Here is a 12,500-nt window from a genome sequence, read left to right on the forward strand (position 1 = left end):
GGGAGGAGAAAGGGAAGAATGAGGAAGAGGGAAAGGGAAGGAGCGAGAGAGAAGCGGGGAAGAAGGATGAGAAGGAAGGAGGGAGAACGGGTGAGAGGTGGGAGAAAGAGAGGAAGGAAGCTGGAAAGGGGTTAGGAGAGAGAGAGAGAGAGGAAGGAGGAAAGGGAGAGAGCGAGAGAGAGAGAGAAAGAAGGAAAGGGAATTAGAGAGAGGAAAGAGGAAAGGAAGAGAGAGAGAGAGAGAGGAGGAAAGGGAGAGAGAGAGAGAGGAGGAAAGGGAGAGAGAGAGAGAGAGAGGAGGAAAGGGAGAGAGAGAGAGAGGAAGGGAAAGGGAGAGAGAGAGGGGAAAGAAGAAAGGGAGAGAGAGAGAGAGAGAGAGAGAGAGAAAGGAAGAAAGGGAGAGAGAGAGAGAAGGGGAAAGGGAGAGAGAGAGAGAAAGGAGGAAAGGAAGAGAGAGAGGAAGGAGGAAAGGGAGAGAGAAAGAGAGAGAGAGAGGAAAGAGGAAAGGGAGAGAGAGAGAGAGAGAGGAAGGAGGAAAGGGAGAGAGAGAGAGAGAGGAGGGGGAAGGGAGAGAGAGGGAGGAAGGGAGAATTGGCGGATGTATCTTCCGGGAGAGAAGAATGTTGGTCAGAAAAGTTAAATGAACAAACTCTGGCAAGTTAAAGACGCCTTTTCGAGGATTTATAGCCTGGCAATGGAAATTCCTCGCATTTTTTTCGTGTTTCTGTTGTTTCTGATATTTTTTGTCGTTGTTTTTGTGTTTGGGGACATTATTTACTGTATTTCGGATTAACGCACTTGTTGATGTCATCGTAATTATCGTTGTTGTTGTTGTTGTTGTTGTTGTCGTCGTCTTTCTGTTGCTGTTAATGTAAACAGTTGTTTTTTTTTTTTTGTTGTTCACCTTATCAGTCTTAATATCGGTATTCTTTTTTCCTCAATCTTTTCTTTCTCCCTTTCTTTCTTTATTTTTCTTTATATTTCGTTTTTTTCCCTCTCATTTTTCATTTTGGCAAACATGAAGGACGCCCCCTTTTTTAGAAAAACCGGCATTTTTTTGCTCCCCTTACTGCCCCGATTGCTTTGCTCTCCCCGGCGGGCGTTTAACCCCGGTTTAAAACCTGGGTTTAAGATCTGCATTTTAAAGGGGAGTTTGTCTGTCTGTCTGCCTGTTTTTTTCTTTTCTCTTTTTTTCTTTTTTTTCTGTCGCTCTTTCTCTTTCTCTTGCGGTTTCTCTCTTTCTTTTAGCCTTTCTCTCTCTTTCTCTTGCTCTTTCTCTCTCTTTCTCTTGCTCTTTCTCTCTTTTTTCTTTGCTCTTTCTCCCCTTTTTCTCTTGCTCTTCTTTTCTTTTCTTGTTCTTTCTTTCTTTCTCTTGCTCTTTCTCTCTCTCTCTCTCTTGCTCTCCCTCCCCCCCTTCCCCTCCCTCCCTCTCTCTCCCCTCCCTCCCTCTCTCTCCCCTCCCTCCCTCCCTCCCTCCCTCCCCCCCCGTCTTCCTCCTCCCCTTTCCCGGCTCCTCTCCCCCCGGGACTTTTTCCACTTTCCCACATCCCCAATTCGCCCTCCAGTTTTCTGCCCTCCGCCATCCCTCTCCCGATCCATTTCCCATCCGTCTATCAACTTCTATCCCCCATTTCTCCATTTATCTTGCTATTCCCCATCCGCTATTCCATCCCGTAGTAAGATCCACATCGGAGGATCTTCGTTTAATCCTTCGAATTGACGGCAGTGGAGCAGGATATAAAGAAGGAGGGAGAGGATAAAGGGGAGCGAAAGAGTAAAAATGGGCGAGTGCTATAATGAGGAGAATATAGGGAAGGACGAAATAAAACAGTCAAGGGACGAGAGCTGGAGGAGGAGGAGGAGGAAGAGGAATAGGAAAAGGAAAAGAAAGAGGAAGAGGAAAAGGAAGAGGAATAGGAAGAAGAAAAGGGGAAAAAAAGGAAAAAAAAGGAAAAAGAAAAGGAAGAAGAAGAAAAGGAGGAGGAGGAGGAGAATGTAAGAGGAGTAGGAGGAGGAGTGTGTAAGAGGGGCGGGAGGGGCAGTTAAGGGCCGTGGCTTAGAGCCTAGAAACGGACCCGCCTTTGGCTCCTGGCACCGGCGAGAGTCCTCCGTGATTAAGCCAATCCGATGGCTTGGTTCTGAAGTCCGTTTAATTCCCCCTCTCCTCACCTTTCTTCCTCCCCGGTCTTTGCCCTCTCTTCTTCCCCCTCCTTCCTCCTCCTCCTTCTTCTTCCTCCTCCTTCCTCCTCCTTCCTCCCTCTTCTTCCTCCTCCTTCCTCCCTCTTCTTCCTCCTCTTTCCTCCCTCTCCCCTCCCCCTCCCATCCTTCCTCCTCCACACACACATGCATGTATAATAAAAATACAAATATGTTAATACATATTTTATCTGAGATGTAAGGAAAGATTTAGACCTGGAAGGCAAAGAAAGCCCTTTCTCTCCTGTGCGATAAGACACGTCCGATGGTGGAGACGATATAGCAAATTGCAACCGTGCAATCTTGAGGCGAGGTGTTTGAGATGATGCAGAAAATTCGGTTGGAATTTTTTTTTAAAGTCTTTCTCTCCCTCCCTCTCCCCCCTCCCTCCCTCTCCCTCTCTCGTCATTTCATCTCTTCCCCGCACTCTGATTTTTCTTTTATATTTCACTCCCTTCCTCTTATGCCGTCTTATCATTTTTCTCATTCGTCGTCATCATCATCTTCATCTTCTTCTTCATCTTCTTCTTCTTCTTTCATCTTTCATCACGATGGAAACGAATGAGAGAGCGAGAGAGAGAGAGAGAGCGAGAGCGAGCGAGAGACTTAATGAACGAGTGGATGAGAGTGTGAATTGAGTGAGTGTGAGTGTGCGGGTGAGTGAGTCTGCGGACGCGCGTGAGGTCGCGAGACAAAAGGGAGATAGGAAGATGGGAAGATTGATGTCGTTGGAAAAAAGTTCACTATCAGGCAGAGATGTATTGATACGGAAGAGCAAAAGGTAAAGAAAGAAAGAAAGAATGAAAGAGAAAGAAGATTGAATTGGGGTCTGACACTGGTGATGAAATAAGGAGGAAACTATGAGAAAAAGAAGAAGAGAAAAGAATAAAGAAATTATTCCATACAAAAAAAAAAAATGGATAACAATGGATAAAAATCTTGGAGAAAGAAAGACAAAGAAGGGAAAAAGGGATTCAGAAGACGGAAAAAAACGCTCAATAGATTAATCCACGGGAGAAAATGGTAAAAAAAAATCGTGGAGAAAGAAAAAGAAAGTGAAGAGAAAACGGGAAAGGATTCAGAAAATGGGAATTTTAAAAAAAAATTAACCCGGGAGAAAATTGTTAAAATCCGGTAGAGAGAGAGAGAGAGAGAGAGAGAGGAGAGAGAGAGAGAGAGAGAGAGAGAGAGAGAGAGAGAGAGAGAGAGAGAGAGAGAGAGAGAGAGAGAGAAGAAAGACAGAGAGACAGACAGAGAGAGATTGAGATTGAGATTCCGAAGAAGGAAGTCAATATCACCCGCGTGTTTCTACGGGGCTGGAAGGGACACGCTGACGGCGACGGAAGAGGAAAAACACGGATGATGTTACCGTTATTAAAATTTCCTCTCTGGACGAGAGTTTTGTTTTGAGAGGCGTGTTTTAGTCGTTGATCGAGTATTTTTATTTTGAATTTCGTGCGCATTTGGTTGTTACTGTTTTCTTTTCTTTTTCCTTTTTCGTTTCTTCATTCCATTTTTTCTCCCGTTCTCTGGCTCTCTTCCTCTTTCTCGCTCTCGCTCTCGTTTTTTTCTCTCCCTCCATCTCTCTCCTTTCCTCCCTCCCTCTCTCTCCTTTCCTCCCTCCCTCTCTCTCCTTTCCTCCCTCCCTCTCTCTCCTTTCCTCCCTCCCTCCTTCCCCGTCTCCCTCCCCCTCTCTCCCCCTCTCCCACCCCTCTCCCCCCTCACTCCCACCTCTCTCTCCGTAAAATCCTGAAGGCGTTAATATGATTTCAAAAGAAGGTGTTTTGAAGACGTTATGAGGCGGGGAAATTGACAGGCAAGACGGAAGGATGTAGGAGACGGGGCCGGGGCTTTGCGGAGGAGAGGGGGGGGGAGGGAAGGGGTAAAGAAAGAGGGGGGGGGGCAGGAATGGGGTGAGGAGAGAGAGGGAGTGAGGAGAAAGGGGAGGGAGAGGGGAGATATTGTAGCAGAGGGGAGAGTAAAGGGATAAGGAGAGAAAGGAAGGGAAAGAGAAAGAGACGGAGAGGAAGATAGGGAGGGAGGGAGAAAGGGTGGGAAGGAGTAAGGGTTAAAGAGAGAGAGGGGAGAGGAAAGGGGTAGAGAGAGAGAGGGGGGGGAGGCGGAGAGCAGGCGACTTGACAACGAGATATAGTGGCGTAGAGGGAAATGAGGGAAGAAGGGAAAAGAAGAGAAGGAAGAAAGGAAGCTTAGAAGGGGGAGAAGAAAGCACGATAATGAGAAAACGAAATCAAAAGGAGAAAGGAATAAGGTGAGAAAAAAAGAAAGGGAAAAACGAAGAAGATAACAAAGGAAGATGAGTGAATAGATACGGAGAGGATAGATCAGATACAGAATAACGGGGTGAAATACATAAGAAAAACAAGCAGAAGGAAAATGAAAAGAAAACAAAAGGTAAAATAGACAAGGCAGGTTGTGCGATGTTTTATAGGCCTATTTTAAGCGAAAGGAGAGGGGAAAGGTAATTAAATAACTGTAAATAACTAACTGATCGATAAACAGAGGCATGGGAATATAAATGGGTGTTGAAATGGAGAACGAAGGGGAGAGTGAACAATGGAATAGATGGCGATAGTCAGAGAAAGAAATGAAAAGAGTGGAGAGAGACAGAAAGAAAAGGAGAGACGTAAAGAAAGAAAGAGGCGGAAAGAAAGAAAGAAAGAGACGGAAAGAAAGAAAGAAAGAAAGAAAAGGAGACGGAAAGAAAGAAAGAAAGAAAAGAGACGAAAAGAAAGAAAGAAAAAAGATAGGAAAAAAAGAAAGAGAGACGGAAAGAAAGAAAAAAAAAGAGATAGGAAAGAAAGAAAGAGAGACGGAAAGAAAGAAAAAAGAGTGAGACAGAGACATACAGAGAGCATATTTTATATGACGGGAATGAAGCCAAGATAGGATCGGGCGACCTCAGATGAACTCAGAGCATGATAAGCGAGGTCAATAGTGGGAGCAAAGGTCACCTATATTATCTGTCATCTTGCGTCTCTTCTCCGATTTTTTTCTCTCTTTTTCTGAAGTCTTTCCTTTTCTCTCTTTTTTTTTCTTCTTCTTCTTCTTCTTTTCTTCTTCTTCTTCTTCTTTTCTTCTTCTTCTTCTTCTTCTTCTTCTTCTTCTTCTGAAGTCTTTCCTTTTCTTGGTATGTCTTTTCTTTTTTTTCTCAGCTGTTCTTTACATTCCTTCTTTCGTTTTGTTATTTTTTCTCGCCCATTTTTTTCTGTCTCAACTTCTATCTTCCCAATTCTCTTTTTTTCCACCCGGCCTTCCTTCCCTCCCTCTTTCTCGTCCGTTCTCTCCATCTCTTTCGTTTTCCTTCCTTCCTTCCCTCTCTCCCTCTTTCTTCCTTACATAGTTTTCTTCATTCTCTTGCCTTCCTTCCTTCCTTTTTCGTCAATTCCCTCCACCACATTCATTCTTCTACCTTCCTCCCTCCTTCCTTCCCTTTTCTTCCGTTTTCTCCACCTCCTCTGTTCGCTTGCAACGGTTCTCTTCCGCCCCGAGACATTGCTATCAATTCCTTATCAGAAAACGCCTAAATTTCCTTTTCTTGGACATTTTCCCGCCGGCGCCTTGTCTTGCCAAATTCTCTCTCTTATTTCCCGTCGTTGCAGCCGTTTCTTTCGCCTTTCCTTGTTTTTATTGTTTCCTTTTTTTTGTTTGTTTGTTTGGCATCTCTATTTTTTTTTTAAGTTTAAGAATTATTTGGTGGTATTGTTGAGCACTTTGGAATATCGGTGTAATTGATCTTTCGTTATATATTGTTGTATTTTCATTGTTATCTCGCCGGGGTTGTTGTTGCAATTATCGTCTTCATTACGTTTTCTTAGTTCATTTTGACTATTATTATAATGTTATCGATGGTATTTAAGAACATTAGTATTCGTGTTATGCGATTATTTGTCATTACTGTGGAGATTCCCTTGGTCCTTAGACATATATCGTGTAACATTGCCTTTGTCTCTAAGTGGGATTTATTACTTTTTTATATTCCTCCTCATTACCCCCCCCCCCTTCTCCATTAAAAAAAATAATCCTCACTATTCCCCCCCCCCTCCTCCCCATCTTTGCTTTCTCTGCAGACGACAGTGGGGAGAAAGGATGGGGGAGGAGGGAGGGGGGGAGGGAGGGGGAGCGGGAAGGGAGCTCTGTCAATAAGACGGAAATGCTTGAAATTCGAGAAAATGTCTGCTCTTTCTGTTTGTGCTTCTTCTTGTGTGTCTTCTCTTCTCTTTGGAGTTTATTTACTTATTTACTCATTTATTTTTCTAATTTTCTCTGCTCATTTCGTCGGCTCGAGTGGTTTTACATTTTCTGATAACTTTCGGTTCTTTCTGCTTCTGCTCCTGCATATTCCTACTCGTTTATTTCTTTACCTTTCCCTCCTCTTCTACCTCCTTTTCCTCCCTCCCTTCTTTTCTTTCTCTTCCTCCCTTTTCTTTCTCTTCCTCCCTTTTTCTTTCTCTTCTTCCCTATTTCTTTCTCTTCCTCCCGTTTTCTTTTTCTTCCTCCCTTTCTTTTTCTTTTCCTCCCTTCCTCTTTCTCTCCTCTTACCGGCTTCCTCTTACGCATTTTGTTCCTCATCGGAATTACACCAACGCATTAACATGAAAATTTGAAACGGAAGAGAACTCCTCGAGTACTTTTGAGTTTGTACCTGAAGGGGAGTGTATTGTTGTTGGGCACTCGAGCCTATAAAGAGCCGGCCATTAACACCCCCGCTTGTTCAAGGGAATAGATACAAAATTAACGATTCTTTCCTCCTCGTCTTCCTCCTTCTCTTTATTCTCCTCCTCCTTCTCTTTCTCCTCCTTCCCCTCCTCCTCCTCCTCCTCCTCCTCCTCCTCCTCCTCCTCCTCCTCCTCCTCCTCCTCCTCCTCCTCCTCCTCCTCCCCCACTTTCCTTCATCTGCTACTCTCCTCCTCCTCTTCCTCCATCCTCTACCTTCTCCTGTTACGTTTCCTTCCCCTCCCCGTCACTCCACCTCCTTCCACCTCCTCCCTCCTCCCTCCTCCCTCCTCCCTCCTCCCTCTGCCCTCCACTTCCTCCCTCCTTCCTCCGTCCCCCACTTCCTCCCTCCTCCCTCCGTCCCCCACTTCCTCTTCGACTTCCCCATACACGCGACCGACAGACTGCCCAAGCGAAAAGGAAGAGGAGGCGGCAAGACTGGCCTTTCGCCTCAATCGATTCCCAATGTTTGTGTCTGTCTGTCCGTCTGTCAGTCTGACCGTCAACGCAAGCCAGTCCCCATTATGCGCGCCCAGATAAATTTCACAATATCGGGGGAAATAGAGGATAAATCCGCAGACTGTTGAGTGTAACTGCTAATAAACTACGGTGAGGAAGATAAACAAACGGGCGATCATGAATAATAAACTCGATAAACCAACGCGGTAAACAACACACACAAAACAGGCACCCTCTCTGCACCCTCTTTCCCCCTCTCTCCCCCCCTCTCTCTCTCGCGTGACGTGAGGGGAAGAAAAGAACCAGAGAGGAGCGGGATGTCTGGAGGAAGAGGGGAAAAGGGAGAACACTTTTTTTTTTTTTTTTTTTGTGTGTGTGTGTATGTGTGTGTGTGTGTGTGTGTGTGTGTATGTATGTATGTATGTATGTATGTATGTATGTGAGAGTGAATGAGTGAATGAGTGAGTGATTGTGAGTGAAAGTTGGACGTGAGTATAAATATGAATGAGTGTAAATAGCTGTGACTGTGTTATTGAGTATGTGTGTGCGCCCATGTGCGTGTGTGTGTACTGGGGGAGAGCGAGTGTGCGTGACTGAGATTAAAAGATTCAGGGGAGGATCAGTCATCGCTGACCATCGCCACCAGCACCGCGATCTTCCTCCTCATTTATTCTTCTCTTCTCTCTCATTCTCCCCTTTTCTCCCCCTCCCTTCCCTTTTCATATGTATAGAGAGAGGTATACAGGCCATGTGTTATTCGCAAGTAGCTATTCAGTCCGGTATGTGTAATTTGCCTGGGGTATAACAGAGAAAAGGTAAATAGTGAGAGTTGGTATGAAAAAAGTGTGGAACAGCAAAGGAAGGAAACGCGGAAGAGTAGAGGAAGAAAACTGACAATGCTATGCAAGAAAACGAACACTGACATTCCTGTGCGTAGAAGAATACGAGGAAACTAGAATCTCGAGACAGAAAACGATAAGAAACTGCAGAGTCGATAAGAAACTGCAGAGTCGACAAAGGAAGGAAGAAAAAGCCACGGAAATGATATTCGAACTCGGGTGTTGCAATTGAAGTCAGATCGGTTGAAACCACCTGTTAACCCAGCTGTTTGCAGCCTCCCTGTCCTCTCCAGCACTTAAACTATATATATATATATATATATATAATATAAGATATATATATATATATATATAATATACACACACATACTATATAACACTTGGTTTTCTTCTTATCTTGCGGTTTCTTTTCTCTCTCTTCTCTCTTCTCTCACCCCCCTCTCTCTCCCTCTCTCTCTTTCTCACTTCTTCTCTTTCTCTCCTTTCTCTCTCTCTTCTCCCCTCTTTCTCTCTTCTCTCGTCTCTCATCTCTCGTCTCTCTCTCTTTTCTTCTCTCTCTCTCTCTCTCTCCTTTCTCTCTCTCTTTCTCTCTCTCTCTTCTCGTCTCAGTCTCTCTCTCTCTCTCTCTCTCTCTCGTCTCATCTCTCTCTCTCCTCCTCCCCTCTCCTCTCTCTCGTCTCATCTCTTCTCTCTGCTCATCTCTCTCTTCTCTCTCTCTCGCCTCTCACTCGCTTCTCTCTCTCTCTCTCTCTCTCTCTCTCTCTCTCTCTCTCTCTCTCTCTCTCTCTCCCTCTCTCCCTCCCCTCTTTCATTTCTCTGTTAATATATCTGTATTTTTTATTTATTTTTATTTATTTATTTTTCTACGCTGGACTGCCTCTCTCGGCCCCCCTCCTTCTCCCCCGACTTCATATTGGTATCTGGACGCTTCCTCGGCCGGCTGACGACCACACCGGGTTCGCCAGAATGGGAGCGGCAAGCTAGGTCGCCCGGATGCAGCGGCAGTGGCGATCGGTGGCAGGGCAGATGGGGAGGGGGGGTGTCTTGCTGTTGGGGATGGGGGAGGGGAAGGTGGAGAAGAAGTAGAGAGGGAGAGGGAGAGGGTGGAGGAGGAGGAAGGGGAGGAGGAGGAGGGGGAAAGGGGAGGAGGAGAAGGAGGAAAGGGGAGGAGGAGGGGGAGGAAAGGTGAGGAGGAGGAGGCGGAAAGGGGGAGGAGGTGGAGGAAAGGGGGAGGAGGAGGAGGAGGAGGAGAGGGAGATTGCAAAGATGGAAAAGGAAGAAGAAAAATAGGGCGAAGAAAGAAGAAGAAAAAGCGAGGAAAAAGGAAAAAATGAGAAATGGTGCAATGATAACGATAACGATAAGGAGAAGCTGACGACGAGGTGGAGTAGGGGGTAGGGGGGGGGCAAGGGGGAGCGGTATAGGAACGGGTTCTCCAGGAATGCGCGATGGTGAGGTTGCCGCCGCGGCTGACCTCAATCGTGCATCGGCAGACTCGTTGTGGTTGACACTGTTACCCCGATCCTGCGGCACTCTGGGCTGGGGTGGAAGGTCGAGGGGAGGGGGGAGGGAGGGAGGGAGGAAGGGGTTAAAGGAAGGGGAAGGAGGGTATGTGGGTAAAGGGAGAGAAAGGGAAGGAGGGTGCAGGGGTAAGGGTAAGGGGAAAGAGTCGAGGGAGGAGGAGGAATGGCTCCTTCTGCCTCCCTTCTCCTCCCCTTACCAGGAGAGGGTAAGAGGGGAAGGAGGAGGGTACAAGGGTTAAGAGGAGAGCGAAGTGGGGAAGGAGGATGCAGGGGTTAAGGGGGAGAGGGGAAGTAGGGGAAGAGGGGAAGGACGGAGAAGCGTGCCTGCGTTCGCGTGTCTTGCTACCCTCCCCCGCGGACCATTTGGGCTGATTTGGTATGTCGGAATGCTGAGTTGGCCGGTGTGAATGCCGGGTGCCTCCCCTGATGTGCTGTATTAACTGTTGTATTAACTTCGACGGGGGAGGGGATGAGGGAGGGGGGAGAGGGGGGCAAGAGAGGATGGAGGGAAAGAGGAGAGGAGGGAGGGAAGCAGAAAGAGGGGTGGGAGGAAGGAAGACAGAGCGTGAATATGTTCATTCGTCGGAAAATACATCTCGGTGTTTTCGTGCGTGGTATTGCAAACCTGGCCTGCATTGACTAGTTTCAATTAATTTGTCTGGATCTTAGTATTATTAGAGAGATTAGCTGTTTAATTAATATTGTTATTGCTGTTGTTTTGTTGTTGTTGCTGCTGTTGTTGATGATGGTAAATGGTCATTTCATGTCATTAATACAGTAGTTTGGTGATTAGGATGAGGTTCCCTAAGCAGATCCACGATAATAACATCGCTGTAGCTGACCAGACGGCTCCAGCAAAACACATCGGCGAGGCGGGAGATTTACGGAAAATGGATCGAAATGCAGTCAGTCGGGTTTCGCATTTGGGTCACGCCATCTCCGCCACACACGGTAGATCTTCTTGGAATGCCTTCACACGCCAAGGGGGCGGGGCGGGGTGGGGGGGAACTGGATTGGGTGTGGATTGGCCGAATCCGAGATGCATTCAGGCAGTGGGCGTTGGTATTGCCTCCTGCAGATATGCACCAAGCTGTATTGAGCAAGATTCGAGAGGCGTCAATAGATGGGTGGGGCGAATTGGGAATGGCTGTGGTGCTGACCTTGGTGCTTGAACTGACTGACACTGGCACTGATACCGGTTTTGGTACTGATACTGTCTCTTTCCCTGATAATGATGCTGATACTGGCCCTGGTATTGACTTTGATACTGATACTGATAACGGCTCTGGCCCTGATATTGATACTGGCAGTGCCAATGATGATGGTTATGACCTTGCTATTAACGCTGGCACTGATGCCAATAGTGGCACAAGCTCCCTGGCCATGATAATGGCACTGGGAAAGGTATTAACGCCCACGAAATGCAATGCGCTCGTTCGCCCCTCGGCTTTGCCTTATGTGGCTTTCGGGCATTTACTCTTACGGTTATTTTTGGCTTTAATTAGCGTTAGTATGTTACGCTCCAAGATTATGCATACATTTACGGCAGTTACATATGAAAATAGGATATTCCCCGTTTACAGTGAGTTATTTTAATGAGTGTTGTTTGTTCGTGTTCTTGTGTGCGAGCATGTTCGAAGCACTTTGTTGTTCTTTGTCCCTCTCGCTCCCCCCTCCCCCCTCCCCCCTTCGCTCTTGTACTACAGCAGTAATTCTATTTTGCGGTCACGGGATCCATAAGCTAATGCAACAGAGGGTGTAATTCGCAAGGTTAGTGCACATACCGTACCGCAGCTCATGCGATGCCTTTGGAGGATGAGGAAGACGAAGGCGAAGACGAGGAGGAGGATTAAGAGAAAGAGGAGGAGGAAGAAGAGAAAGAGGAGGAGGAAGAAGAGAAAGAGGAGGAGGAAGAAGAGAAAGAGGAGGAGGAAGAAGAGAAAGAGGAGGAGGAAGAAGAGAAAGAGGAGGAGGAAGAAGAGAAAGAGGAGGAGAATGAAGAGAAAGAGGAGGAGGAAGAAGAGAAAGAGGAGGAGGAGGAGAACAAGAACGAGAAGGAAGAAGAGTAGTAGAAGCAAGAGCAGGAAAAGGAGAAGGAAAAAGAGGAGGAGGATAAGAAGGAGACGGAGAAGGAAAAGTAGGAGAATGGAATGAAAAGCTAGGATTACGGAATGGGAAGAAAGGGAGGAAGAGGAAGTGAAAGGTTTGCGTGCTCCTACAGGCCAGAGGAAGAAGCATGAACTTGAGGCGAGGAAGATGACGACGATACTGATACATTTTTGATATCTTATCGTTATGTCCCTCTTGGTTTTATTTGCACCATCTTCGTAACATGTTTTTTTTCTATTTTCTTTGTGGCAAAATTCCCAATCTTTATTTTTTCTTCTTCTTTATTCTTTCTTTACTCTCTCGTTCTCTCTCTCTCTCTCGTTCTTTCTCTCTCTCTCACTCTCTCTATCTCTCTCTTTCTCTCTTTCTCTCTTTCTCTCTCTCTCTCTCTCTCTCTCTCTCTCTCTCTCTCTCTCTCTCTCTCTTTCTCTGTCTTTCTCTCTTTCTCTCTTTCTCTCTCCCTCCCCCACCCCCCGTTCCAGTCCTTCGGAAATTATTACGTTCAGAAATTTCCCCAAATTGTTAGGTATTTGTAAAGAGAAAATGTTATTTTTAGTTAAAAAGCCAAAATATTAATGAGGATTTCTCTTATTTTTTGCAGGTATGGAGATGACGTCATAAATTGGCATTGGTTGTACCGG

The sequence above is a fragment of the Penaeus monodon genome, chromosome 7 (genome assembly GCF_015228065.2).
Source record: "Penaeus monodon isolate SGIC_2016 chromosome 7, NSTDA_Pmon_1, whole genome shotgun sequence".
In the NCBI taxonomy this organism is placed as follows: Eukaryota; Metazoa; Arthropoda; class Malacostraca; order Decapoda; family Penaeidae; genus Penaeus; species Penaeus monodon.